Below are 27,144 nucleotides of genomic sequence, written 5' to 3'. Positions count from 1 at the left end.
TTCCAGGGCTTGAGCAGGGACATGTGTGGCATATCACAAGCTACAGCACACAAGTTCATCCATGAAGTCATGGATGCCCTGTGTGTCCAGGCAGGAGACCATATCAAATGTGAGCTGCCAGATCCACCAAGATGCCCGAGCTACAGGATTCTCTGCCATCTCCGGGATGCCCCAGATCCAGAGGGTAACTGATGGCACGCATATTGCCTTGCACACACCGGGGGATCACAAAGTGCCCTTCATTAACAGGAAGGGGTTCCACTCCCTGAATATTCAACGCCTGTCACCAGATTGTGCCCCAGAAGTCTGCCCACTAATGTTGCCCACCAAGGTGCGTGTCTCTGTGTTGGTGGAAGGTGAGGGTGGTAGCTGTGATGGCCCAATGGTGGTCTCCTCCGAGCCTCCTCCTCAGTGGTCTCTTGGGTGGTGGGAGGGATTGACTCCGCTGACCCAGCCCCATCAGATAGAAATCCTGCGAGAGAATGAACATGTGATCAGTGAGAGGAAAGGATCATTTTGCCTGGCATGAACAACTTACTTGAGACAGGCTATCTGGTTGAAGAGGCAGTGGATCCTCCCATCTGCCGCCCCAGTCAACCTCGCTGTCGGTGACCGCTCTTCCCAAGGACAACCTCATAATTTCCATGGCTTGTTCCTTATAGGGCGCAAGGATTCAGATCTCCAGTACTCGCCCCCCGGCCCTTTCCCACTTATTTTGGGATATCATCTGCGGGGACAAAGAGAGAGCAGTGTGAACCGCGCACTCGATTGATTTGCGGGAGGGGTGGGGGGTCTGAGTAGCAGGTGGCATGTGAGGGCACCACAACTGGACATGAAGGGGTTGTGCTGGTTGGTGCCAGAGGTTGCTGAGGAACAAGCGCTGAAGATCAGATGTGGGGAGGGTGTGACGTGTCAGCTAGTGATTTGTGACGGGGGGGGGGTTTGACAGGTGGCAGGCGGAACTGATGCCACGAGAGAGGTGGTAACTTATCCTTGCAGCTCAGTGGAGATCGCTAGGTGTTAACATAGAACATAGAAAGCACAGAACAGGCCCTTCGGCCCACGATGTTGTGCCGAACCTTTGTCCTAGATTAATCATAGATTATCATTGAATTTACAGTGCAGAAGGAGGCCATTCGGCCCCCTGAGTCTGCACCGGCTCTTGGAAAGAGAACCCCACCCAAACGCAACACCTCCACCCAACACCAAGGGCAATTTATCATGGCCAATCCACCTACCCTGCACATCTTTGGACTGTGGGAGGAAACCGGAGCACCCGGAGGAAACCCACGCAGACACGGGGAGGACGTGCAGACTCCGCACAGACAGTGACCCAAGCCGGAATCGAACCTGGGACCCTGGAGCTGTGAAGCAATTGTGCTATCCACAATGCTACCGTGCTGCCCTTAAAAACAAATAAATCTACACTATATCATTTTACCGTAATCCATGTACCTATCCAATAGCTGCTTGAAGGTCCCTAATGTTTCCGATTCAACTACTTCCACAGGCAGTGCATTCCATGCCCCCACTACTCTCTGGGTAAAGAACCTACCTCTGATATCCCTCCTATATCTTCCACCTTTCACCTTAAATTTATGTCCCCTTGTAATGGTTTGTTCCACCCGGGGAAAAAGTCTCTGACTGTCTACTCTATCTATTCCCCTGATCATCTTATAAACCTCTATCAAGTCGCCCCTCATCCTTCTCCGTTCTAATGAGAAAAGGCCTAGCACCCTCAACCTTTCCTCGTAAGACCTACTCTCCATTCCAGGTAACATCCTGGTAAATCTTCTTTGCACCTTTTCCAAAGCTTCCACATCCTTCCTAAAATGAGGTGACCAGAACTGTACACCGTACTCCAAATGTGGCCTTACCAAAGTTTTGTACAGCTGCATCATCACCTCACGGCTCTTAATTTCAATCCCTCTGTTAATGAACGCGAGCACACCATAGGCCTTCTTCACAGCTCTATCCACTTGAGTGGCAACTTTCAAGGATGTATGAACATAGACCCCAAGATCTCTCTGCTCCTCCACATTGCCAAGAACTCTACCGTTAACCCTGTATTCCACATTCATATTTGTCCTTCCAAAATGGACAACCTCACACTTTTCAGGGTTAAACTCCATCTGCCACTTCTCAGCTCAGCTCTGCATCCTATCTATGTCTCTTTGCAGCCGACAACAGCCCTCCTTACTATCGCCAACTCCACCAATCTTCGTATCGTCTGCAAATTTACTGACCCACCCTTCAACTCCCTCATCCAAGTCATTAATGAAAATCACAAACAGCAGAGGACCCAGAACTGATCCCTGCGGTACGCCACTGGTAACTGGGATCCAGGCTGAATATTTGCCATCCACCACCACTCTCTGACTTCTATCGGTTAGCCAGTTCATTATCCAACTGGCCAAATTTCCCACTATCCCATGCCTCCTTACTTTCTGCAGAAGCCTACCATGGGGAACCTTATCAAATGCCTTACTAAAATCCATGTACACTACATCCACTGCTTTACCTTCATCCACATGCTTGGTCACCTCCTCAAAGAATTCAATAAGATTTGTAAGGCAAGACCTACCCCTCACAAATCCGTGCTGACTATCCCTAATCAAGCAGTGTCTTTCCAGATGCTCAGAAATCCTATCCTTCAGTACCCTTTCCATTACTTTGCCTACCACCGAAGTAAGACTAACTGGCCTGTAATTCCCAGGGTTATCCCTAGTCCCTTTTTTGAACAGGGGCACGACATTCGCCACTCCCCAATCCCCTGGTACCACCCCTGTTGACCGTGAGGACGAAAAGATCATTGCCAACGGCTCTGCAATTTCATCTCTTGCTTCCCATAGAATCCTTGGATATATCCCGTCAGGCCCGGGGGACTTGTCTATCCTCAAGTTTTTCAAAATGCCCAACACATCTTCCTTCCTAACAAGTATTTCCTCGAGCTTACCAGTCTGTTTCACACTGTCCTCTCCAACAATATCGCCCCTCTCATTTGTAAATACAGAAGAAAAGTACTCGTTCAAGACCTCTCCTATCTCTTCAGACTCAATACACAATCTCCCGCTACTGTCCTTGATCGGACCTACCCTTGCTCTAGTCATTCTCATATTTCTCACATCTGACATTAGACACTTCTGTGTTCTTCTGACATTAGACACTGTTCCTCCTTGTCTTGCTGCCCACACTGACAGCCGCTGCCACTGCCTCCCAGGCGGTATTTGTGGCCCTGATGCTGGCTTTGTTCCCCCTCCGAGGACAAGATGTCCCGTCTCTCATTGACGGCGTCAAGAGGCTTGGCCAGATCAGCATCACCAGAAGGAGGAGCAGGTCTGCGCGCTGCTGCCATGTTTGTGCGGTAACTGGGAGTGAGTGGTGAATGAGCGTTTAAAAGCAGCTCCCACTTGTTAGCAGCAAGATGCTGAGGTGCGAGATGGTGAGACAGCCAATAATGGCAAGAAGCTCATGGTGGCTCATTTCCAGTACTAAATGGGTTTAAATACGGGCCACGATCTCGCCATTGTGGCCATTGCGAAACACCCCTCCAAATCGCGCCTGAAATGACACTTCAAATTTTTCTGTTAAATCGTGCCCAACGATGACCTTTTATCAGAACATTTCCACTCCACCATGATGACCCTCCTTAAAGCCCCACCTGATGTACCAAATCCTGGATCATACCTGCAAATCTCTCAGATTGCTAAATGTTTCAGAGTCCATTTCACCAGGGGCTTCCCAGGGACTTGTTTCTATCTAACAACCAACAGAATAGATGTATTCCCGTGAGAGGAGATTGATCTAAAGCTTCAGTTTCCTGGGTAACTGAAGATATTGATGTAACAATGACACATAAACGAGGCTGGTGACAATCAGAAGGTTCATAATAGATTTGAGAACCAAGCTGAATGTAACAAATAGAGAGGAAATCTAAAACGTAAAAATAAGAAGGTTAAAGGGAGGTTATAACAGCTGGTATGAAAGGGAACCCAGAAATCCTTTATGCACAAATAAATAGTAACAGGGTTGGTCAAAGCCAAAAAAGGAGCACTGTGCAGCCAATGAAGTACCTTTGAAGTGACATCATTGCAGAAAACTTAGCAGTCAATTTGTACGCAATAAGCTCTCACACGCAGCAGTCTTCTGTCTGTTCATGATGTTGATTTTTAAAATTCTTTCACAGAATGTGGGTGTGACTGGCTAGATCAGTGTTTTTCAAACTTTTTTTCCCCGAGACCCACTTTTGATACCCAGCCAACCTCGGGACCCACGCCGGCCGACCTTCGCGACACATGCCGTGTTCGCTTACCTTTTAATGCAAAAGGGGAGCCTGCTTAGTCCTCCCAATCTCACTAGAATCTGGTTCGAAGGAGCAGAGGGCAATGAGCAAATCAGGGGCAGACTTCAGTCAGTTTCCTTTGTGCCGTCTTCACTTTTATGAAAACGGAAAATCTAACCTCACACATGTAGGTCATTGTAAAGGGCAATAGCAACAAAATGCTTGTTTTAATCAGCATTGGATACTCCTGGGAGATGCTACACCAGAATGTTGGCAGCTTCTTGGGTTTTGACATGTTTTTAATGTGGTATCACAGGTCAGGTAATTTAGAGTCAGTTCTATGTTAACAACTGACTCTGTGGGCTCAACCCAAAAAGGAATTTTACACTTATTTTTCAAATTCTGAAACGTCTTTCATTTGTCAGTATGTTCCTGCATATAACACACATAGGCTTTGCCTCCTTATTTGTATTGTCACAATTGATAAAACCATACCTAATAAATAATCTTTAAACTTATTTTTTCCCGAGTTAAGTTTCTTTCTTCAGGGCCGTTAACCAGAGGCCCTGGAGCTCTAACCCTACCACTGCAGTGTCCTGCCCTGGACTCTCCTGTGCAGCTCTCTCCAGCAATTTCTGCTGTGGGATCCTGTCCAATAGGTTAAACTGCCTATTTGAGTCTCTGGCCATCTCTGACTTTTAAGAAAACCACATTGATCTTCACAGTTCGCTTGCCTTGCTTGTCAGCAGCTGCAAAATCGAAACAACTCTGCTCCCTGCTTTGACACCAAAAGTACGTGCCTAGATGGCACTTCACGACAATTCTGCGTGCAGGGTGCATGGTAAGCCTTCAACTGTTGCAGTCCCTGTGGTGTAGTACACCCACAGTGCTGTTAAGGAGTGAATTCCAGGATTTTGACTCAGTGACAGTGAAGGAACAGCGATATATTCCAAGTCAGGATGGTTTATGGCTGGGAGGGGAACTTGCAGGTGGTGGTTTTCCCGTGTGTCTGCGACCCTTGTCCTTCTAGGTGGTAGAGGTTGCGGATTTGGAAGGTGCTGTGGAAGGAAGCTTCGATTGAGGGTTAAAAATTGGCACCAGGACTATGGGTTAATTCCCCTGCTCTTCTATGAAATAGTGCTGTGGGATCTTGTACATCAGTTGAGAGGAAAGATGGGGACTATGTTCGGGGATTTACACAGTAACATCATGACAGTGTTAATGTGAGCCTACTTGTGACACTAATAAAGATTATTATGATTGTTATTTCATGTCTCATTCAGAAGATGACACCTCCAATAGTGCAGCACTCACTTTGTACCACACTGGAATGTCAGCCTCCATTACTGTGTGATCACTTGTTGCCTTTATATTCAGCTGACTGATGACTTGCATCTTTCCTTCTATTGGCTGTTCTGCAGAGTCCTGTATCAGCCACTACACATCCCATGAACCAACAGCATCATTTCATTAGGTTACAAAAACCTATTTGCGAATAATGTGACCAAGCCTCTGTTTCTCATTAGGACGGAAGTGAAGTAGGAGATATTTCCAGCAGTTTCCAACTATAGGCCTTACCGTTGATTTTCAAAGTGGAAGGAGGGTCAGTAATCAGAGGAGACAGATTTAAGGTAATTGGCAAAAAAAAAAGTGAAGAGGAGAAGATTTTCTTTTCACAGAGTTGTGATCTGGAACATGCTGTCTGAAAGGACAGTGGAAACAGATTCAATGGGAGCTTTAAAAGGGCAATTGGATAAATACTTGAAAGGAAAATAATTACTTGGATATGGAAACAGAATACAACTAATTGGATGTCTCTTTCACAGGGTAAATACAGGCCTGAAGGGGCAGAATGGCCGCTTTCCGTGCAGCATGGTTCTGAATAACAGAGAAATGATTCCTGATCTTCTGGGTGAATATCCAGCATAATATGTTCTCAATTCAATGTGAACTTACTGTGACCACAAGATATGTATTTGTCAAAGGACAGCTGGGGTATATTAGATGGTATCACATTAGATGATGGGCACTAATGTTACTTTCTTATTCATTTTTACGGGATGTGGGCTTCGCTGGCTAGTCAGCATTTGTTACCGATCCCTCTTTGCCCTTGAGAAGGTGCTGGCGAGTTGACTTCTTGACCATAGCCGGGATTCTCCTTTCCGGGGACTAAGTCCCCACGCCGGCGGGAAAACCGGTGCCAACGACTCTGGCGTCAACGGGCCCCCAAGGTGAGGAATTATCACCTGTCTCGGGGGCTAGGTGGACGCCGGAGGGGTTGGCGCCACTCCAGCCTGCGCCGAAGGGACTGCGCGAGTTTGCGCATGTGCCAAAGGGCCGGCATGATCTCGCGCATGCGCAAAACCGCTGGTGTGTTTTGGCGCATGCGCGGGGGGGGGGGGGGGTACTCTTCTCCGCGCCGGCCATGGCAGAGCCCTACAGTGGCCGGCGCGGAAGGAGTGCCCCCACGGCACAGGCCCGCCTGCAGATCGATGGGCCCTGCGGCCCCCCCGCGCCCCCCCGAGGACCGCCCCAACCGACTTACCTGCCAGGTCCCGCCGTGTGGGACCATACGTAACCCACTTCGGCGGGACTGGCCAAAAATGGACGGCGGCTCGGCCCATCGGGGCCCGGAGAATTGCTGGGGGGAGCCGCTGCCATCGGCCCCTCCCGACATGGTGTGAACCCCGCCCCCGCCTGGAAAATGGCGCCGGAGAATACGGCAGCCGGCGTCGGGGCAGGATTTGCGCCGCCGCCCCCGGGGATTCTCCGACCCGGCAGGGGGTTGGAGAATCCCACCCCATGTGTTGTAGGTACACTTACTGTGCTATTCGGCAGGGAGTTCCAGGATTTTGACTCAGTGACAGTGAAGGAACGGTGTGAAGGGGTTGTCCAGAAATTAGACTTCTTAAAACTGAACAACTAGGATGACACTAGAGTAGTTCTACACAAGTTAGTTTATTTAGGATTGAGATTAATCATCGAAAGTATACCCAGTAAGGGGGAGAGGGGAGAAGGGGACCCGGCCCGAACCAAACACCGACTGGAGAAAGAAAAATAGGAAGCTATAACTTTTGTAAATAACATAAGGTGACTGATGTAAATAAGAGAAGCAGACTGATGTGTACAATTTCTCTTTATTTTTTTCTTTTGGCTTCAAATGTTTGTCCACGCTTATTCTGTATATTACAAAAGCCCTCAATAAAAACATTTTTTTTTTAGATTTAGTGTGGCCAATCCGCCTACCCTGCGCATCTTTTGGGTTGTGGGGGTGAGACTCACGGAGACAGGGGGGAGAATGGACAAACACCTCACGGAGCGTGATCCGGTGCCAGGATCGAGCCTGGGTCCTCAGTGCTGTGAAGGAACAGTGCTAACCACTGCGCCGCCTTTAAATGTTAAGACATTTCTCTGGTTTCAATCTGGAACTTATCTTAGCCATTCTATCCGGGAGCTTAATAAAGTAGTTGTGGCCTTCACAAATGTATCTTAGCAGCTACTGTCAGCCAGTGTCTGTTGTTTAGCACAAAATGTTCTGTGTATATATATATATATATATATATATATTTAGTATTGCGAATCAATATTCTATGTTGTACACCTTCGTAACAATTCTAATACATTAGTTCAACATGATTTCCCTTTCATAAAATATGCCTGGTCGCATTATGCTTTTCTAAGGGTCCTGCAATGATCGTGTTGATAGACTTCCGGTGGCGGCTATGGAGGAGTACGTTGCACATTTGGTGGCTCCCACTTGGGTCGGAATTTTGGACCTTTTTCCCTGATTTTTTTGTCGGATCTGAAGTGAAAAATTGATGTTGGATACAACTGTGACGAGGAATCCTACATCAGTGCATGGAGAAGTGGACCAGGAGTGCTCGCAAGGAAGAAATATGCGAACAGAGAAGGCTTGGGCTGAGGCTGCAGCGGGAGAAAGCATGGCGGAGGACCGGAGTTCTGGCTCGACGACCCAGCGGTCGATGGAGCAGCTGATGCAGTTCATACAGGAGGGCTTTGCCCAGCAGAAACAGGAATGCTTGGACCCGATTAAGGAATCGATTGCGCGGTTATAACTCAGACTGGATGCTCAAGATCGGGTGATCCAGAAAGTGGAGAAGGCACTGACTGAGCAGGAGGAACACCAAGCTGCAGTGGAGTTGGAGGTGGGAATGTTGAGAGACCAACAGAAAAGGCTCCAGGAGAAGGTGGAGGATCTAGAGAACAGGTCCCTCCGGCAGAACCTGAGAATTGTGGGTCTTCCGGAGGGGTCTGATGGAACGGACGCAGAGGCATACATAGCGGGTATGTTTGAGAAGTTATTGGGGGAGGAGATGTTCACCCGACCCTTGGAGGTGGACAGGGCACACAGAGCGCTAGCGAGGAAGCCGCGTGTGGGTGACCCCCCCCCCCCGAGAGCAATGATGGTGAGATTCCACAGGCACCTGGACAAGGAGTGCATTCTACAGTGGGCCGGGCAGACGTGGAGCTGCAAATGGGAAAACAGCATCCTGCGTATATATCAGGATCTGAGCGCGGACGTGGCCTGGAGAAGAGCAGGGTTCAATCAGATAAAATCAACCCTTTTTAAGAAGAAGGTAAAGTTTGGACTACTGTACGAGCCCGTCTTTGGGTTACTCACAAAGAGCAGCATTTCTACTTCGAGTCGCCCGAGGAAGCGATGGACTTCGCGAGAAGGAAAGGGCTGGTAGCGGACAGGTGTTTAGACTGAACTTTGCTGCAGTGTTCATGTTAAAAGCTTTTGTTTTTGGACGTTACTTGCAATACCTACTGTATTGATTTGGAGTCTGTGGACGAGCTGTGTGAGTTAAAATTTGCCTTTGCACTGATGGGGGCCCGGAGAATTGCTGGGGGAGCCGCTGCCATCGGCCCCTCCCGACATGGTGTGAACCCCGCCCCCGCCTGGAAAATGGCGCCGGAGAATACGGCAGCCGGCGTCGGGGCAGGATTTGCGCCGCCGCCCCCGGGGATTCTCCGACCCGGCAGGGGGTTGGAGAATCCCACCCCATGTGTTGTAGGTACACTTACTGTGCTATTAGGCAGGGAGTTCCAGGATTTTGACTCAGTGACAGTGAAGGAACGGTGTGAAGGGGTTGTCCAGAAATTAGACTTCTTAAAACTGAACAACTAGGATGACACTAGAGTAGTTCTACACAAGTTAGTTTATTTAGGATTGAGATTAATCATCGAAAGTATACCCAGTAAGGGGGAGAGGGGAGAAGGGGACCCGGCCCGAACCAAACACCGACTGGAGAAAGAAAAATAGGAAGCTATAACTTTTGTAAATAACATAAGGTGACTGATGTAAATAAGAGAAGCAGACTGATGTGTACAATTTCTCTTTATTTTTTTCTTTTGGCTTCAAATGTTTGTCCACGCTTATTCTGTATATTACAAAAGCCCTCAATAAAAACATTTTTTTTTTAGATTTAGTGTGGCCAATCCGCCTACCCTGCGCATCTTTTGGGTTGTGGGGGTGAGACTCACGGAGACAGGGGGGAGAATGTACAAACACCTCACGGAGCGTGATCCGGTGCCAGGATCGAGCCTGGGTCCTCAGTGCTGTGAAGGAACAGTGCTAACCACTGCGCCGCCTTTAAATGTTAAGACATTTCTCTGGTTTCAATCTGGAACTTACCTTAGCCATTCTATCAGGGAGCTTAATAAAGTAGTTGTGGCCTTCACAAATGTATCTTAGCAGCTACTGTCAGCCAGTGTCTGTTGTTTAGCACAAAATGTTCTGTGTATATATATATATATATATTTAGTATTGCGAATCAATATTCTATGTTGTACACCTTCGTAACAATTCTAATACATTAGTTCAACATGATTTCCCTTTCATAAAATATGCCTGGTCGCATTATGCTTTTCTAAGGGTCCTGCAATGATCGTGTTGATAGACTTCCGGTGGCGGCTATGGAGGAGTACGTTGCACATTTGGTGGCTCCCACTTGGGTCGGAATTTTGGACCTTTTTCCCTGATTTTTTTGTCGGATCTGAAGTGAAAAATTGATGTTGGATACAACTGTGACGAGGAATCCTACATCAGTGCATGGAGAAGTGGACCAGGAGTGCTCGCAAGGAAGAAATATGCGAACAGAGAAGGCTTGGGCTGAGGCTGCAGCGGGAGAAAGCATGGCGGAGGACCGGAGTTCTGGCTCGACGACCCAGCGGTCGATGGAGCAGCTGATACAGTTCATACAGGAGGGCTTTGCCCAGCAGAAACAGGAATGCTTGGACCCGATTAAGGAATCGATTGCGCGGTTATAACTCAGACTGGATGCTCAAGATCGGGTGATCCAGAAAGTGGAGAAGGCACTGACTGAGCAGGAGGAACACCAAGCTGCAGTGGAGTTGGAGGTGGGAATGTTGAGAGACCAACAGAAAAGGCTCCAGGAGAAGGTGGAGGATCTAGAGAACAGGTCCCTCCGGCAGAACCTGAGAATTGTGGGTCTTCCGGAGGGGTCTGATGGAACGGACGCAGAGGCATACATAGCGGGTATGTTTGAGAAGTTACTGGGGGAGGGGATGTTCACCCGACCCTTGGAGGTGGACAGGGCACACAGAGCGCTAGCGAGGAAGCCGCGTGTGGGTGACCTCCCCCCCCGAGAGCAATGATGGTGAGATTCCACAGGCACCTGGACAAGGAGTGCATTCTACAGTGGGCCGGGCAGACGTGGAGCTGCAAATGGGAAAACAGCATCCTGCGTATATATCACGATCTGAGCGCGGACGTGGCCTGGAGAAGAGCAGGGTTCAATCAGATAAAATCAACCCTTTTTAAGAAGAAGGTAAAGTTTGGACTACTGTACGAGCCTGTCTTTGGGTTACTCACAAAGAGCAGCATTTCTACTTCGAGTCGCCCGAGGAAGCGATGGACTTCGCGAGAAGGAAAGGGCTGGTAGCGGACAGGTGTTTAGACTGAACTTTGCTGCAGTGTTCATGTTAAAAGTTTTTGTTTTTGGACGTTACTTGCAATACCTTCTGTATTGATTTGGAGTCTGTGGACGAGCTGTGTGAGTTAAAATTTGCCTTTGCACTGATGGGGGATGGAGGTGTGAATGGTAGATGTTGGATCTTCTTTTTGATTTTCTTTGTGTTTCTTTGGGGCAATTGGGTTGGGATTGTTTACATTTGCATATGTGTGTCTGAGCAGGTGGGGTGGGGGGGGGGGGACACGAAAATAGGTGGGAAAATGTCTGGCGCCATGGGCAGGAGCCACCAAGCTAGCTGTGTGGGCTAGCTCACGGAGGCTCAGTGGGGGCTGAGCAGATGTTATGCTTGTTAAAGGGGGCTGTGTGTATAGTGCTGTTACTGGGGGGAGGGGGGAAATGTGCTGCTGACGGGGAGGGACTTTTGCTGCGGGACAATAGGGAGGTCGGGGACGGCGGCTGCCTGGGGGCGGGCCTGCGGATGCATGGGGCATGGGCTAGAGACGAGCCCAAGAAAGGTGATGGCTGATCAGCAGAATGGGGTGGGGGGGGTGGCGAGAAGCCCCCCAACCAGGCTGATCACATGGAACATAAGAGGGCTAAATGGGCCGGTTAAGAGGGCACGCATTTTAGGGGATTGAAGGCGGACGTGGCAATGTTACAGGAGACGCACCTTTGAGTAACTGACCAGGTCAGACTGAAGATGGGATGGGTCGGACAAGTTTTCCACTCGGGGCTGGACTCTAAGACTAGAGGGGTCACGATCCTGATTAATAAGCGAGTGTCATTCGAGGCGGGAAGAATAGTTGCGGACGTGGGGGTTTGTACATTATGGTCAGTGGAAAGCTGGAGGGGCTGCCAGTGGTACTCGTGAATGTGCACATGCCAAATTGGGATGATGTGGAGTTCATAAGGAGGATGTTGGGGAAGATCCTGGACCTGGATTCGCATAAGCTGGTCATAGGGGGGGACTTCAACACAGTCATTAACCCAGGGCTCGACCAATCTAGCTCAAGGACAGGCAGGGTGCCAGCAATAGCAAAGGAGCTAAAGGGGTTTATGGAGCAGATGGGGCGGGTGGACCCTTGGAGATTTGGGCGGTCAAGAGTGAAGGAGTTTTCCTTCTACTCTCACGAGCATAAAGTGTACTCTCAGATTGACTTTTTCATCCTGAACAGGGCTTTACTGACGGGGGTAGTGGACACTGAGAATTCAGCGATCACTATCTCGGGTCATGCCCCGCACTGGATTGACCTACAGGTGAGCAAGGAGGGTAGCCAGCGCCCGCACTGGAGGCTGGACGTGGGACTTTTAGCAGATGAGGAGGTGGGTGGCTGACAAAATGTATTCAGAACTATCTGGAAGTGAACGACACGGGGGAAGTTTCGGCTGCAGTGGTTTGGGAGGTGCTGATGGCGGTGGTTAAAGGGGAGCTGATCTCGATACGGGCCCACAGGGAGAAGGCAGACAGAGCAGAGGCGGACCGACTGATAAAGGAGATACTACAGGTCGACAGGAGGTACGCGGAGGCCCCAGAGGCAGGGCTTCTAAGGGAACGGCGGAGGCGACAGGCAGAGTTTGGCTTGTTAACTACAGGGAAGGCGGTGGAGCAGCTGAGGAAGCGAGGGGGCGATTTATGAATATGGGGAGAAGGCCAGTAGAGTGCTTGCGCAGCAGCTTAGAAAGCGGGAGGCGGCCAGGGAGATTGGGAAAGTAAGGAACAGGGATGGGAACCTGGTCGGAGATTCAGCTGGGGTCAATAAGGTGTTTGAGGAATTCTATAGCAGGCTGTATGAGTTGGAACCCCCAGCTGGGCCAGAGGGGATGAGGCAATTCTTAGGGAGGCTGAAGTTCCCGAAGTTGACGAAGAGTTGGTAGAAGGACTGGGGGCCCAGATCGGTTTGGAAGAGATAGCAGATGGGCTGAAGGCCATGCAGTCAGGCAAAGCCCTGGGATCGGATGGGTACCCTGTGGAGCTTTACAAAAGGTTCTCGGGGATGCTGGGGTCACGGCGAGCGAGAAAGGGTGGCTTCCCCCAACAATGTCACAGGCCACTATGTCATTGATCCTGAAGCGGGATAAGGTCCCGGAGCTATGCGGGTCCTACAGACCGATCTCCCATTTAAATGTAGACGCCAAATTGTTGGTTAAGATCTTGTCCTCAAGGTTTGAAGACTGCGTTCTGGATGTGATTGCGGAGGACCAGACGGGATTTGTTAAGGGGAGGCAGTTGGCGGCCAACGTAAGAAGGCTGGTGAATGTTATCATGATGGCCCAAGAGGGTAGAGGCGTAGAGGTAGTGGTCACAATGGACGCAGAGAAGGCATTTAACCGGGTGGAATGGGAATATCTGTGGGAGGTATTGGGGCGGTTTGGATTTGGGCAGGACTTCATTGACTGGGTCAGGCTGCTGTATCAGGCGCCCGTGGCAATTTTATTATCGGGCTTATTTAGGCTGCACGGGGGAACGAGGAAGGGGTGCCCCCTCTCCCCGCTGTTGTTCGCACTGGCCAGTGAGCCGCTGGCAATTGTGTTGCGAGCCTCAAAGGGCTGGAAGGGACTGGTCCGTGGGGAACACAGAGTCTCGCTACATGCGGACGATCTGCTCTTATATGTGTCGGACCCATTGGAAGGGATGGAAGAAATTATGGGGATTCTGGGGGATTTTGTCTGGTTTTCGGGTTTCCAAATTGAACGTGGGGAAAAGTGAGATGTTCGCGATCCAGGCAAGGGGGCAGGAGAGACGATTGGGAGAGCTGCCGTTTAGAGTGGTGGGGGGAAGCTTCCGGTACCTCGGCATCCAGGTGGCGCGGGAATGGGAACGGCTGCACAAGCTAAATCTGGCCCGACTAGTAGATCAAATGAAGGAGGATTTTCGAACGTGGGACGTGCTCCCGCTGTCACTGGCTGGGAGGGTACAGACGGTGAGAATGTCGGTTCTCCCGAGATTCCTGTTTGTGTGTCAGTGCCTCCCCATATTTATTCCTCGGTCCTTTTTTAAATGGATCAACAAGATGATCTCGGGCTTTGTATGGGCGAGTAAGACCCCTCGGGTTAAAAAGGGGATGTTGGAGCACAGCCGGGCTGGCACTCCCGAACTTCAGTAATTATTACTGGGCAGCGAATATAGCCATGATGAGGAAGTTGGTGGTGGGGGGGGGGTGTCGATGTGGGAGCGAGTAGAGGCGGCATCTTGTAAGGGCACTAGTTTGAGGGCATTGGTAACGGCGCCTCTGCCGTTCCCGGCGGCACGGTACTTCACCAGCCCCATGGTGATCGCGGCCCTGAGAGTCTGGGGGCAGTGGAGGAGACATGTGGGAGCAGAGGGAGCAACGGTCTGGTCTCCAATTTGCAATAATCACCAGTTTGCCCCGGGGAGGTTATATGGAGGGTTCCGGAGATGTCAGAGAGCAGGGATCGAGAGGATTCGAGATATGTTTATAGAGGGGAGCTTTTCCAGCCTGAGGGAGTTGGAGGAGAAATTTGAACTGATGGGAGGGAATGAATTTAGGTACCTGCAGGCGCGGGACTTCCTACGCAGGCAGGTCTCAACCTTCCCACTCCTACCACCAAGGGGGATTCAGGACAGGGTAGTTTCCAGAGTGTGGGTGGGAGAATGGAGGGTTTCGGAAATTTATAAGGAGCTTATCGGGTCAGAGGAAACACAGACCGAGGAGCTGAGACACAAATGGGAAGAAGAGTTAGGAGGCGAGATAGAGGATGGTCTCTGGGCGGATGCGTTGAATCGAGTCAACGCGTCCACGACATGTGCCAGGCTCAGCCTGATACAGTTTAAGGTCGTTCACCGGGCTCACATGACAGTGGCCCGGATGAGCAGGTTCTTTGGGGTAGAAGACAGGTGCGCAAGGTGTGCGGGAGGACCAGCGAACCATGTCCAAATGTTCTGGGCATGCCCGAAGCTTAGGGGATTCTGGCAGGAGTTTGCGGGCATCATGTTCAAGGTGTTGAAAACAAGGGTGGCACCGAGTCCAGAGGTGGCGATTTTCGGAGTGTTGGAAGTCCCGGGAATCGAGTAAGAGAAAGAGGCAGATGTTCTGGCCTTTGCTTCCCTGGTAGCCCGGAGACGGATATTATTAGCTTGGAGGGACTCAAAGCCCCCGAAGTCGGAGACCTGGCTATGTGACATGGCTAGCTTTCTCTGTCTGGAGAAAATCAAGTTCGCCTTGAGAGGGTCACTGTTAGGGTTCGCCCGGAGGTGGCAACCGTTCGTCGACTTCTTTAGGGAAAATTAACTGTCAGCAGAAGAGGGGGGGGGGTGCTGTGGGGTTAGTTTAATTTAGAGTAGGAGGTTAGAAATGATGGGACCTGTGAAAGAGGAAGACGGCTTTTGCACTATGTTTATATTTGTATGTACACTGTTTCTTCTGTTAGTGTTATAAAACCATAAATACCTCAATAAAATGTTTCTAAAAAAAAAAATAAGCGTGTTGCTAATGGATTCTCGTAATTTCCCTTTAACTGATGTTAAGTTAGCTGGTCTATTGTTTCCTTCTTTCTGCGCCCTCCTCTCTTGGAAACAGTTGATACATTGGCTATTTTCCACTCCGCTGGGACCCTTCCAGAAACTAAGGGATTTGGGAAGATTATAACCACTACTATCTCTGCAGCCACTTCTTCTAAGACCATAGGATGTACATCGTCTGGTTCTGGGGAATTGTCGGCCTTTAGGCCTAATAGTTTTCCCAGTGCCTTTTAAGCTCCTCCCTCCCATTCACCCCTCAATTTTCATGGATCTTTGGGAAGATTTTAAAGTATTTTCTGTCTTTATTGTAACTTTATTTGTACTGTATAACTTAGGAGAAAGTATGTAACTCCTAGCCAATATTTTTTTCAATCTAAAGGCAGCTTTCAACTCCTCTATATCCTGGTCATCCCTGTGTTTCCAAAACTAAGGGTGCACAAAACCAAGCTGGTCCAGGCATCAGCTGGTCACTTCATGAACTGCGATAAGCTCAGCATTATTTTGGTAGTTGCTAAGTGGGTTGCTGAAAGAAGACAACACCTTCAATTTTAATATCTGCCTCATCTGTTTCATGAACTGTAGTCCTAAAATCAAATGTTCAATACATCCAAATATTTGAAATGGAAATGTTGTGAGAGCTATGGAGAAAGAGCCGGAGAGAATTGTGTCCATTGGATAACTTGACAAAAGAGCTGGCAGAGGTACAATGGGCCAAATGACCTCCTTCTGTGCTGCAGTGATAGAATTACACCATGAAAAGTATAGCCAGCAATCCTGAGTGTCATAATACACACCAGTATATCATGGTGCAGACACACACTGATGGACACACAGTGGGAACAATCAACATACACTACACCGCAGCCAATCACCAGTGAGAGCACACACACTATAAAGACAGGGAACATCAGAGTTCCCGCTCATTCGAGTAGCAGCTAGCTAGGAGCACAGAGCTCACAGCCTGCAACACAGACATTCACCATGTGCTGAGTGCATCAACTGGTTAAGACAAGGCAAAGGTCTTTAGTTAAAGCTGGTATCGTATTTACCCACAGTTCAAGTATGTTTAAATAGTTAACCTTTTAATAAAATAGTGTTGCACTACTTCAAGTGTTGGTGACCTGTATGTGATCCAGAACACCCAACACATCACTGAGCATGGCTTGGTAAATCCTGAGCTGAGGGGAGAAAGAGGCTTGAGTTTTATTTTGCCATCCAGGGAACTCAGTGAGGGTTTGAACAGGAGTGACACAGTGAGCAGTTCAAACAGACCCTGCCATGCTGTGGTCTCTGTTATTCTGCAGGATCTCTCAGTGACTGTGACTAATTACTGCAAACAATCCACTGTTAGGGAAAGCCTTTAACAATACATACCAAGCAGAAAACAAATCTCCACATTCTACACGGAAGGCTGGAAATATATTTCTTATAGCATTTAGTACAATTTTAAGGTTCTTCTCCCTGTGTAACAGCAACTCTCTATTCAAAACTTAAATACTGAAAGCAATTGCTTTCCACATCTATCACATTTTTTGGCGATTGGACAATCCATTTTCCTGGTACAGTAATTAGGATTAGTGCTGGGTCTGGGGTTTTATTAAGAACATTAGTTCTGCTTAATTTAGATAATCACCTCCAAACAACGATAGATACACCATGGGTTAGTGTTCCAGCTGTATGTACAGGACCCAAACACCGTCTACAGGTTACGTTTCACAATGAACAGCGCTCACTTAATCTACTTTGGAACTGATACAAATCTTGAGCATCGTAAAAACTTCACTAAGGCATTAAACGGTTTAAATCCCTGGATTTCTGTGGTTCTCAATAAAAGGCGGTCCGAAGCCAAGGTAAGGTAAGGTAAGGTTGCGGGGGGTGGGGGGGGGGGGAATTAAACCCCATTTTGTGACAGAAATTATCTGCTTCTTTAGAATAGGTGGTAGACAAAGAGAGAACATCCCCAGTAAACTTGACTATTCACACATTCATCCCAGGATATAAATTCTAGCACAGGACCAGCTTTGGAAGTGCTGCATAATTAAAATAGGCAGGTTGTGCCCATGGCAGGAAGGTGTGTTAGTTGTTAACAAAAGCACAGGGAGCCTTCAGGATTCTGACGGTTTCAAAATTTGTCATGGAGGAACTCCAACCGCTCCGTTGACCACTGGGTGGGCAGCGCAGTTCCCTTGCCCTCGCCATCTTTCCCTGTGACGCACCACAACTCTCCTGCTCCAACAGCACTTTCTCTCTCGTGGAGCTCCTCTCCCACTAATCCATGCACCAGCCACACTGCGGTTACAGCACAGAAGGTAGCCATTCGTCCCATCTTGTCCATGCTCAGCTAGTCCCACATCCCCCCCCCCTGCCCCATCGTTTTCCCTCTCTTCAGATAATGATTCAATATCCTTTTGAAAACTGAATCCTCTCAGACAAACCACCCAAATCCTTCAGCTTTCAAATAATCAGGGATCTTAGGAAGAACTTACATTTCTCCAGAGTGCCCAACCATTCCGGGACTTTAGAAAGTGCCTCACAGCCAATGGCAATCCCCCAAAGTATGCCTTCCGCAGGAATGCCAGAAACACAGCAAGCCTGCAAAGCAATGTGACAATTGGCAATCCACAAGTGATGTTGGTCGAGGGATAACTCTCAGCTCAGGGGTGAACTGCTCTCCTTCACCTCCACTGAGAGGGCAGATGGGGCAGCGGTTATATGTGCTACCTAGAGTGGCAGCAGCAATAGAAGCACGAGGGTTGTAAATGAACACAAAGCTACCCTGAAGGTCAAATATAAAACCACATCTGCTTCTAGAGGAGAAGTACGAGGCAAGTTTTTTACACAGAGGGTAGTGGGTGCCTGGAACTCGCTGCCGGAGGAGGTGGTGGAAGCAGGGACGATAGTGACGTTTAAGGGACATCTTGACAAATACATGAATAGGATGGGAATAGAGGGATACTGACTCCGGAAGTGTAGAAGATTTTAGTTTAGACCGGCAGCATTGTTGGCGCAGGCTTGGAGGGCCGAAGGGCCTGTTCCTGTGCTGTACTTTGTTCTTTGTTCATTCTGAATGTGACATTGGCCAGTGTTTGCTGCCCATCTCTAATTACCCTTGAGAAGGTGGGGTGAGCTGCCTTCGTGAACCACTCCAGTCCATGCGAATTGCCTCGTGACTTATGAGGGAAGATTGTTAATGTGGCACACGAGGGATGGGTCAGATAGAGACTCAGCAGATGGGGACAGAGGGAAGGTGGGGTGTGAGTGGACACAGTATTCCTCAGTTATCAGGGTAAGAGGACACTCTGTAAAAGTAAAGTCCTTGGTCTGGCGCTTGTAGTTAGGTGTCAGAGTGCAGACAACCCAGTGGGGATGAGGAAAGGAGTCACAGATTATGATTGTCTCCTGGGCTACAGATGGAATGGTGATGGTAACTAGAGGCATCTGCAGCCTGTAGATTAGGCTACGGCGGGGGGGGGGGGGATGTGAATCTCTTATGGGGGGGGTACACCTCAATAGGTGACCATGCACAGCCCCTAGATGGGGTACATAAATGTCCACATGGGGTTTGGGAACTTCACAGGCGATGGTCTTGGGGAGGAGGGGAGGAATGTCCACCACAACAACTATGGGCTCCAGTATTATTGGTGGAGGCTGGAGAATAACAGGAGGAATCATTGCCTTCACATCGTGAGGTTCAAGGTGTATATCTGGCACACGGACGGTGAGAGAGGGAGCATTGAATTCCATTTGAAAGAAATAGTGAAGAACCACCATCTTGCTGGAGCACAGAATTGGCATTGCTCCAAGCCGAAAGTACCAGCTGATCTGTTGGGAGGGTTCTGAAGCAGTGTGGGAGGAGCACAATGCTGGGGGAAGGGGCCCTTTCTGGGGGTGGCTTCTAACCTGTTGGTGCCTCAAGACTGAACAGGAGTTAGTTTAGAAAGAAAGGAGGGAGACCTCCTTGGGAAGAAAGACATATGTCTTCATTAGCACTATTAAAGGGATACTCAGAACTCAGTTGCTTCACATCACAGTCGCTGCATCTCAAGATTAACACGTAGGAATGTAAAATTTGGGAATGCAAGAATAGTGAAGGGGGCACAGCTGCATCATAAATGCCATTCCATCAATGAAGGCCAGTCACGTGTTCACCAGAATTGCCATTCATAACGGACCAAAGTACATCCACTGGTCATCAGAATGCCACATCAGAGATTGGAACACAGAGCTAGATTGGGTCACGCATCTCATTTTCACCCTATCGCCACACTCCGAGTACCAGATGTCACATTTCTGGATGCCATCTTGGTCACCTCAATGTCTGTGCCAGGAACAAAGCTGCATCAGCCACCATGTAAGTGGCTATAGACCCTTACAGTTGACATGGTTTATAAATCCTTTTAGAAAAACTATACACCCTTATGGGCCACATAAACCCTTACAGAAAAGATTATAGACCCTTACAGTTGGCATAGTTTCCATATCCTAAGCTTCACTCTCTTGACCCTTCAATCATTAATGTCTTCAATGGTTCATTTCAGCAAGAAGCCAAAAGCACAAATGGACCCATGCTCACACGCCTTTTTCAGGTTCCTAATGCAATGGAGGTGAAGGCAGGGGAGGCGGTATTGAGCACAGCTCCAGCATGAGGCCCCGCCTGAGGGACACGGTTAAGGGCAGCCAGGGCATGAGCAGGAGGCTCAGGAGGAGAGGCACAGATAATAGAGGTGCCTCAGCAGACCTAGAACATAATTTAGAAAAGTTGCCTACTTACCAATGAGTGAGAAACAAAACTGGACACATCAGCACATGTCCTGAGCTCTGGTAGGTCGCTTTTGCCATATTTTTCATGAAGACCTGAAGCTATATGGGGTTCAATGTTATCCCCTGCCGGTAGCTTTGAAGGTGACCACAGCACTCAATTTCTTTGCCTCTGGGTCTTTCCAGGGATCAACAGAGGACCTGTGCAGAAACTCTCAGTCTACAACGCATCAATGCATGAAGGAGGTGACCAATGCCCTTTACAGGGAGCGTCAGCATTATGTCAGGTTGTTTCTGAACGAATAAAGCTAGGCTGTGAGATTCGCCGGCTTCACCAACATCTCAAGCCTCCCAAGAGGGTGAGGTGCAATGGACTGAACCCATGTGGCGAGACAGGCTCCATGGCAACAGCTCCTAATATTTATAAACTGCAAGGGCTACCATTCCATCAATGAACAACTGGTATGTGATCATTGGAAGCACATAGTGGACATTTGTGCATGGTACCCTGGGAGTTGCCATGACTCCTACATTCTGAGTCACTCCTAGGTGCCTAAGATTTTCGAAGGGCCAGTATGTCTGCAGGGATGGCTGCTTGAGTGTAAGGGTTATCAACTGAAATACTAACTGAGGACTCTTGTGCAACACCCTCAGAGCTATTCTGAGGAGAGGTACAATGCTGCTCACAGCTCCACATTTTCCCTTAGCGTGCAGATCATAGGACTTCTAAAAATGTGCTTCATGATGCTTTGACCGCTCAGGTGCCTCATTGCAATACAGTCCCGATAGACCTCCCCATATCATCGCAATGTGTTGCACCATTCACAACCTGATAATGCAGAGATGATCCCTTGCCTGAGTGTGAAATGGAGGAGGATGAGAGCTCATTGGAGGATGGAAGTCCAAAGGCCCGGGATCCTCAGGATGTTGCTGAGGGTCAGTATGAATACGATGATGCCATGGAGGAAGCAATGCATGGGAGACAAGCTCGTGGCACTTTAGTCTTCCTGGACCTGTCAGGAATTAAAGTTATGTGAGAGCATTGGGCCACATTTCTCCTCGCCCTCAATGCCACACCCATTTATCTCATAGTTTGTCCAGCCACTTGCAGTCAGAATGGATCCAATATTCGCACGTGCACATTCTGCCCTCAAGTATCATGAGGCCATGATCTCTGCTTTGGTCCACGGGGCCCTGTGAATGTACTCACTCTGAGAGGCCACTAATGAACGAGAGCAAGACTCTTTTAAAAATAAATTTAGAGTACCCAATTATTTTGTTTTCCCAATTAAGGGACAATTTAGCGTGGCCAATCCACCTAACCTGCACATCTTTTTGGATTGTGGGGGTGAAACCCACACCGACACTGATATTCCTTGAGGAAGAAGGATTAGAAACTTTTACACCTTACACTTCAAATAAAGATTTACACACACCTCCCTGACATTACACAAGGGCAAGGAGACTATTTCAACTGAATGAGATTGACATCAACTAAATATTAATTTCACAGTATCATAGAATCCCTACAGTGTAGAAGGAGGCCATTCTGCTCATCGTATCTATATTGACCCTCAGAATGAGCACCCTACCTTGGCTACCCCACCCTATCCCTGTAATCCCACGCCCCACCTAACCTCCACATCTTTGGACACCAAGGCGCAATTTAACATGGCCAATGCAACTAACCTGCACATCTTTGGACAAGAGAGTAGCCATTTGAGTACATATGCCATATTGAGAGATTGATAGTGGAGGGACCTGAAGGATGACTTACCCTGGCGGAGCGGATGAGATCATTCAACCTCTTCCTGCACAGGATGGCATTTTGAGCTGACCTGCTCTGCAACGGCCTCCCAGGCTGGAGAGGTGAGGCTGGTGTGCTTCCTGGACTCATCCCTTGGATACAGAACATGCCTGTGCACCCACATCTCCTCTGATCAGGGCCTTGAGGGCCTGGCAGGTGAATAGGATGCTGCCTTTTTCTTGAGGCTGCAAGCCTTGTTCTTCTGGTTGCCAAACATCCTCAAACGGGTGGACTAGAGAGAGTGAGTTGCATGTGTTGGACTGGTGGTTAAATATGGCGCCCGTATCTTCAAACCCAGGAGCTGACGGCGGGCGGATGAATCAGTTCCCAACCCGCCAGCTGATTCAGCCGATGCTCGCCTGTGCATAATTCATGAGCTTCGAAGCACGGAATCGGACACGAGTTCTCACCATTCCAGCCAGCAGGAAGGGTGCAACTGAAACTTCCCCGCACTGCCCTTACTCTCATAAATGGAAACTTTCCCCAATGGCCTTATTTTTATATAATCATAGAATCATAGAATTTACCATTCGGAAGGAGGCCATTCGGCCCATCGAGTCTGCACTGGCCCTTGGAAAGAGCACCCCACATCTCAATCCTATCCCCATAACCCAGTAACCCAACCCAACTGGACTCTAAGGACAATTTAGCATGGTAAATCCACCTAACCACATCTTTGGACTGTGGGAGAAAACTGGAGCACCCGGAGGAAACCCACGCAGACACGGGGAGAACGTGCAGACTCTGCACAGGCAGTGACCCAAGTCGGGAATCAAACCTGGGACCCTGGGGCTGTGAAGCAACTGTGCTAACTACTGTGCTACCGTGCCACTATATTTCGTTGCTATTATTTAGGGTTAAGCACCCAAACCAAATTTTGGAAATGGAGAGCGAGAAACTGGGTTGGTTGAAATTTCTCTCCAGGACAGGCTGGCAAAGTGAGAGGCACCAAACTGTGGCTGTGACATCAGCAGAATGCACTGCTGGAACTTATCAAAGGTCCTTCGATCTTCCAAACCCACAACTGTGACTACCCAGGAGGACAAAGGCAGCAGATACATGGGAACACCACCACCTGGAAGTTCCCCTCCAAGTCACTCACCACCCTGACTTGGAAATATGTCGCTGTTCCTCCACTTTCTCCAAGTCAAACTCCTGGAACTCCATCTCCACCACCACATTGGGCATATCTACACCGCATGGACTGCAGTGGTTCAAGAAGGGAGCTCACCAACACCTTCTCAAGGGCATTTAGGGATGGGCAATAAATGCTGGCCTACCCAGAAACGCCAACATCCTGTAAATACATTTTAGAAATGGCTGCAATAACTGCATGACAGTTCCAAAAACAAAGGGAAATGGTCAGGAAGAATAGATCTTCCAGGATTTGGCCTGTTTGGGGGATAAGTTTAACCAAGATCGGCAAAGGGAAACTGACAGGATCATGTGGATTTCTGCTTTTCATCTTGCCCAAAATCAGGTGTGGGGTATTGCACCCAATCCTGCCATTTTCCGAGAAGGCAGGTGAGATTAAAAGTACCCCATCTATTTCTATAGAGGGAAAGTCAGGAGCTTGAAAGAATTCAATTAGCTCCATGTGCACAACTCTCCTGATTTTCTGCCAAGCAATTGTGCTGCACCTTTTACTTCATCTTTGAGGTAGACTTAATGAATTAGCACTCCCGACTCAGAGTTTAGTATTAATTTATGCTCAGGGGTCACATGACCAACATGTTTTTCAATCTATTTACATTCGTATCGCACAAGCTTCAATACTTGATATGCTAATTTGTGAAAGCCATTCTTTTTATTCTTTACTCCTGTGAATCTTCCATTTGTAAATAGATTTGACCAGTGATGTTAGCCTGTGGAGCATGGGTCTTTGTGCTTTAGGCTTTCCGATCTTCTGCTTCAACAGGAGTTGAGTTAGGAATCCTGTGTGAAATTCAAGAAGTAACTACATTGCTTCTCGGCCTTTTGGCTAAGATCAAGTACAGTATCTGTTCCTATCAGTTTAAATCTGGACTTGATCAAGTGAAGCTGAGGATTTTGATGTCGATCGTGGATTGAAGAACGCGGAGGGATTGAAGACATCGAAGAGGAAATGTTTGAGCTCTGCTGCTATTGGTGGATCTCCATGCTGGTCTGAGCCTCTGGTCTAGGCCTAACGCCGATACAGTTAGACTCAGCGTTTGAGCTATGGCTGCAGCTGCATCTCGAGCACCAGGCCAGGGAGTGCGAAACACTGTCCGAGTTACAGTGAAGAGGTCGGGAGGAGACTCGCCTGTGGATCGGAATTTCTTCGTGAAGCAGGTGCTGCTTGAGTGCTGCGGGTTTGAAGCAACAGATGTCTTCTGCTTCCCCAACAATGGGTATTTTGACGTCACCTTCAAAAGTGTTGCAGCTTGCATCAAACTTTTGAAGGGGTTTAAGGAAAAAGGCAACCAGGGCCCCCTGTCCATCCTGACTGCAGAGCCTCTGTTCACGCTACCATTACAGCAAAACCGGGTTGTTACACTGCACACGTACAACCCCCACATCCCCATGTCTGATGTGCTCATGTTCCTCGCCAGATATGTCGAGCTGAATGGTAGCAGCGTAGAACTGAAGGACACTTTTGGCATCTGGACAAGTGAACACAGGTCAAGGTGACCTTGAGAACGGACGGTAACGGAACCATCCAGTTTCGCCATTGGAGGAAGTCACGGCTACCTTTATTATGCGGGGCAGCCACGAGTGTGTCGCACCTGTGGCAAAACGGGACATGTTGCTGCCAACTGCAGCGTCAGCTTCTGCAAAAACTGCAGGCAGGAGGGTCACATGACAAAGGAATGCAAAGAAGTCAAATGCTGCAACCTGTGTGGGGAGGCCGGCCACCTTTACAGGGCCTGTCCAAAGCGGGGGGCCACGTACGTACAAATTATCAGCGGCGGAGTGAAAAAGGCGACCACAGAGGAGGTTCATGCACCCTCCACCGACAAAGACACCACAGCACAGGATGTTGGAAATCAACAGAAGGCCCCTCAAAAGGTGGAGGCCCTCGCACAACCTGATAACACAACCCCAACTTCATCAGAAGAGGAAGACTCAATGGAAGAGGATGGGGCGGAAAATGAAGCGCCCTGGGAAAAGGTGAACAGGGACAAACGAAAGCGGAAACAGAAAAATAAACCGAAGAAATCTCTGATAGTGAATGGCAAAAAGCGGCAGCTTCCAGCCAACAACCTTAGTGCCGGCACCTCCTCCAATGAGGAAGGACAAGCACATGATCAGCCTCAAATTAAGAGGCCAAGCACCAATGTGGAACGGGATGCACAGACCCCCCAGATCACAGATAGCAAAGACAATGAAATACTCTGAGATTGTCAACCTCTGGTCGATGGGAACAGCAATATGACCAACACCCACCAGACGCCGGATATTAAAAACAAGGACACAGACCAGCTCCAGAAATCAGGAGCAGCAACAAACCAGGCGAAGACCAGCCTGCAACCCCAACATTCACTGACTGCAACGATGGACGCCAGTACCCCTCAATGCATCCCCGTTGAGTTGACGGGCCCAGTACAGACCAGGGCAGTTCTCTCAGCCCTGCAATTGTGCAACAGTTTGCGAGCACCACCGGTATGCTGGGGAACATTCAACAGCTGGAACAAGCAACTGTATAGACTCTGGACTCTGAGACTGGTAAATCTACTTTTTTTTAAATGGGGTTTAAAATTGCATTGATTAATGTGCGAAGCATTAAAGACACTTTGCGGTGTGTAGCCACACTCAGTCACCTGGCCAACGTGAAAGCCGACCTACTGTTCCTGCAGGAGTGTGGGATTCTGCACCTAGCAACTACAGGTGCGGGTCGAGTTGGTGGTCCCACGGGCCATCCATCTGGTCAGGAGGAAATGACTGTCGTTCCTCCGGCCTGGGTATTCTGCTGCGGGGAGGCAACTTCACCATTTCCGATGTTAAGGAGGTGGCGAGCGGACGCCTCCTCGTAGTAGACGTCAAATACAAAAACGCTCCTCTCAGACTTATTAATGTGTACGCCCCGGCTGTAAAGAGCGGCTGGCTGTCCTTCAGCAACTCCCACTGCTGTTGGCCATTTCCATGCCGGTCATTCTGGGCGGTGACTTCAACTGCATCATCGATGCGGCTGGACGATCCGGCAGAGCCAAAAGCAGACTAGACGCTACGTCCAAACTCCTGATGGAAACGGTAAAAGACGCCGAGCTGCTCGACGTCTTCAGCAACCCTGCAGACGGAACGCAGTGTAGATACACATGGTCACGGCCAGACGGGCCCGTCCGCTCTAGGATAGACTTTTTCTTTGTGTCCCGTGCTTTCACGGTCAGGTCCACCGTCGTTAAGCCGGTGTTCTTCTCTGACCACTGTCTCCTACTGGCCGACTGCCACCTGCAGGAAAACCAGGGGGCGGGCACAGGGACATGGAAGCTGAATGCGAAACTGTTGACTCCAGAGAACCTTGAGGAACTTAAAAGGGATTACAAAGGTTGGAGAACCGTGAAACCCCTCTTTGAGTCTCCATATCTCTGGTGGGAAGCAATCAAGGGGAACATCAAAAGGTTTTCCATCCTCAAAAGTGTTCAGAAGGTGAGAGAGAAATGAGGGGCCATGTCCAGGCTCCAGAAAAGTATGCAGAATTTGCTCCAGCTGCAGTCGATGGGGGTTGATGTCAAGAAGGATCTCCAAGAGGTGAAGAGCCAGCAAGCCTCGCTCTATACCTCGGAGGCCTCCAAGGTTATCTTCCGTTCCAGAGTCCGCTCTGTGGAGCAGGATGAAACGTGCTCGTGCTTCTTCCAAAAGGTGCAGAGAGACCTCTGTGATCAGCAGCCTGAAGGAA

The 27,144-nt window shown here is 49.0% G+C and overlaps 1 protein-coding gene and 1 pseudogene across 1 annotated transcript in view; one reads left to right on the top strand and one right to left on the bottom strand.

The window, feature by feature from the left end:
* The window catches only part of nav3 (neuron navigator 3), a 1,340,243-nt gene that overhangs the window by 635,289 nt on the left and 677,810 nt on the right, over nucleotides 1-27,144 (bottom strand). The window lies entirely within an intron of this gene.
* Nucleotides 24,248-24,424, top strand: LOC140396683 (U2 spliceosomal RNA; annotated as a pseudogene).

The sequence above is a fragment of the Scyliorhinus torazame genome, chromosome 19 (genome assembly GCF_047496885.1).
Source record: "Scyliorhinus torazame isolate Kashiwa2021f chromosome 19, sScyTor2.1, whole genome shotgun sequence".
Classification (NCBI taxonomy): domain Eukaryota; kingdom Metazoa; phylum Chordata; class Chondrichthyes; order Carcharhiniformes; family Scyliorhinidae; genus Scyliorhinus; species Scyliorhinus torazame.
The sequence above is the reverse complement of the archived record's forward strand: the minus strand, read 5'-3'. Positions and strand labels throughout refer to the sequence as shown.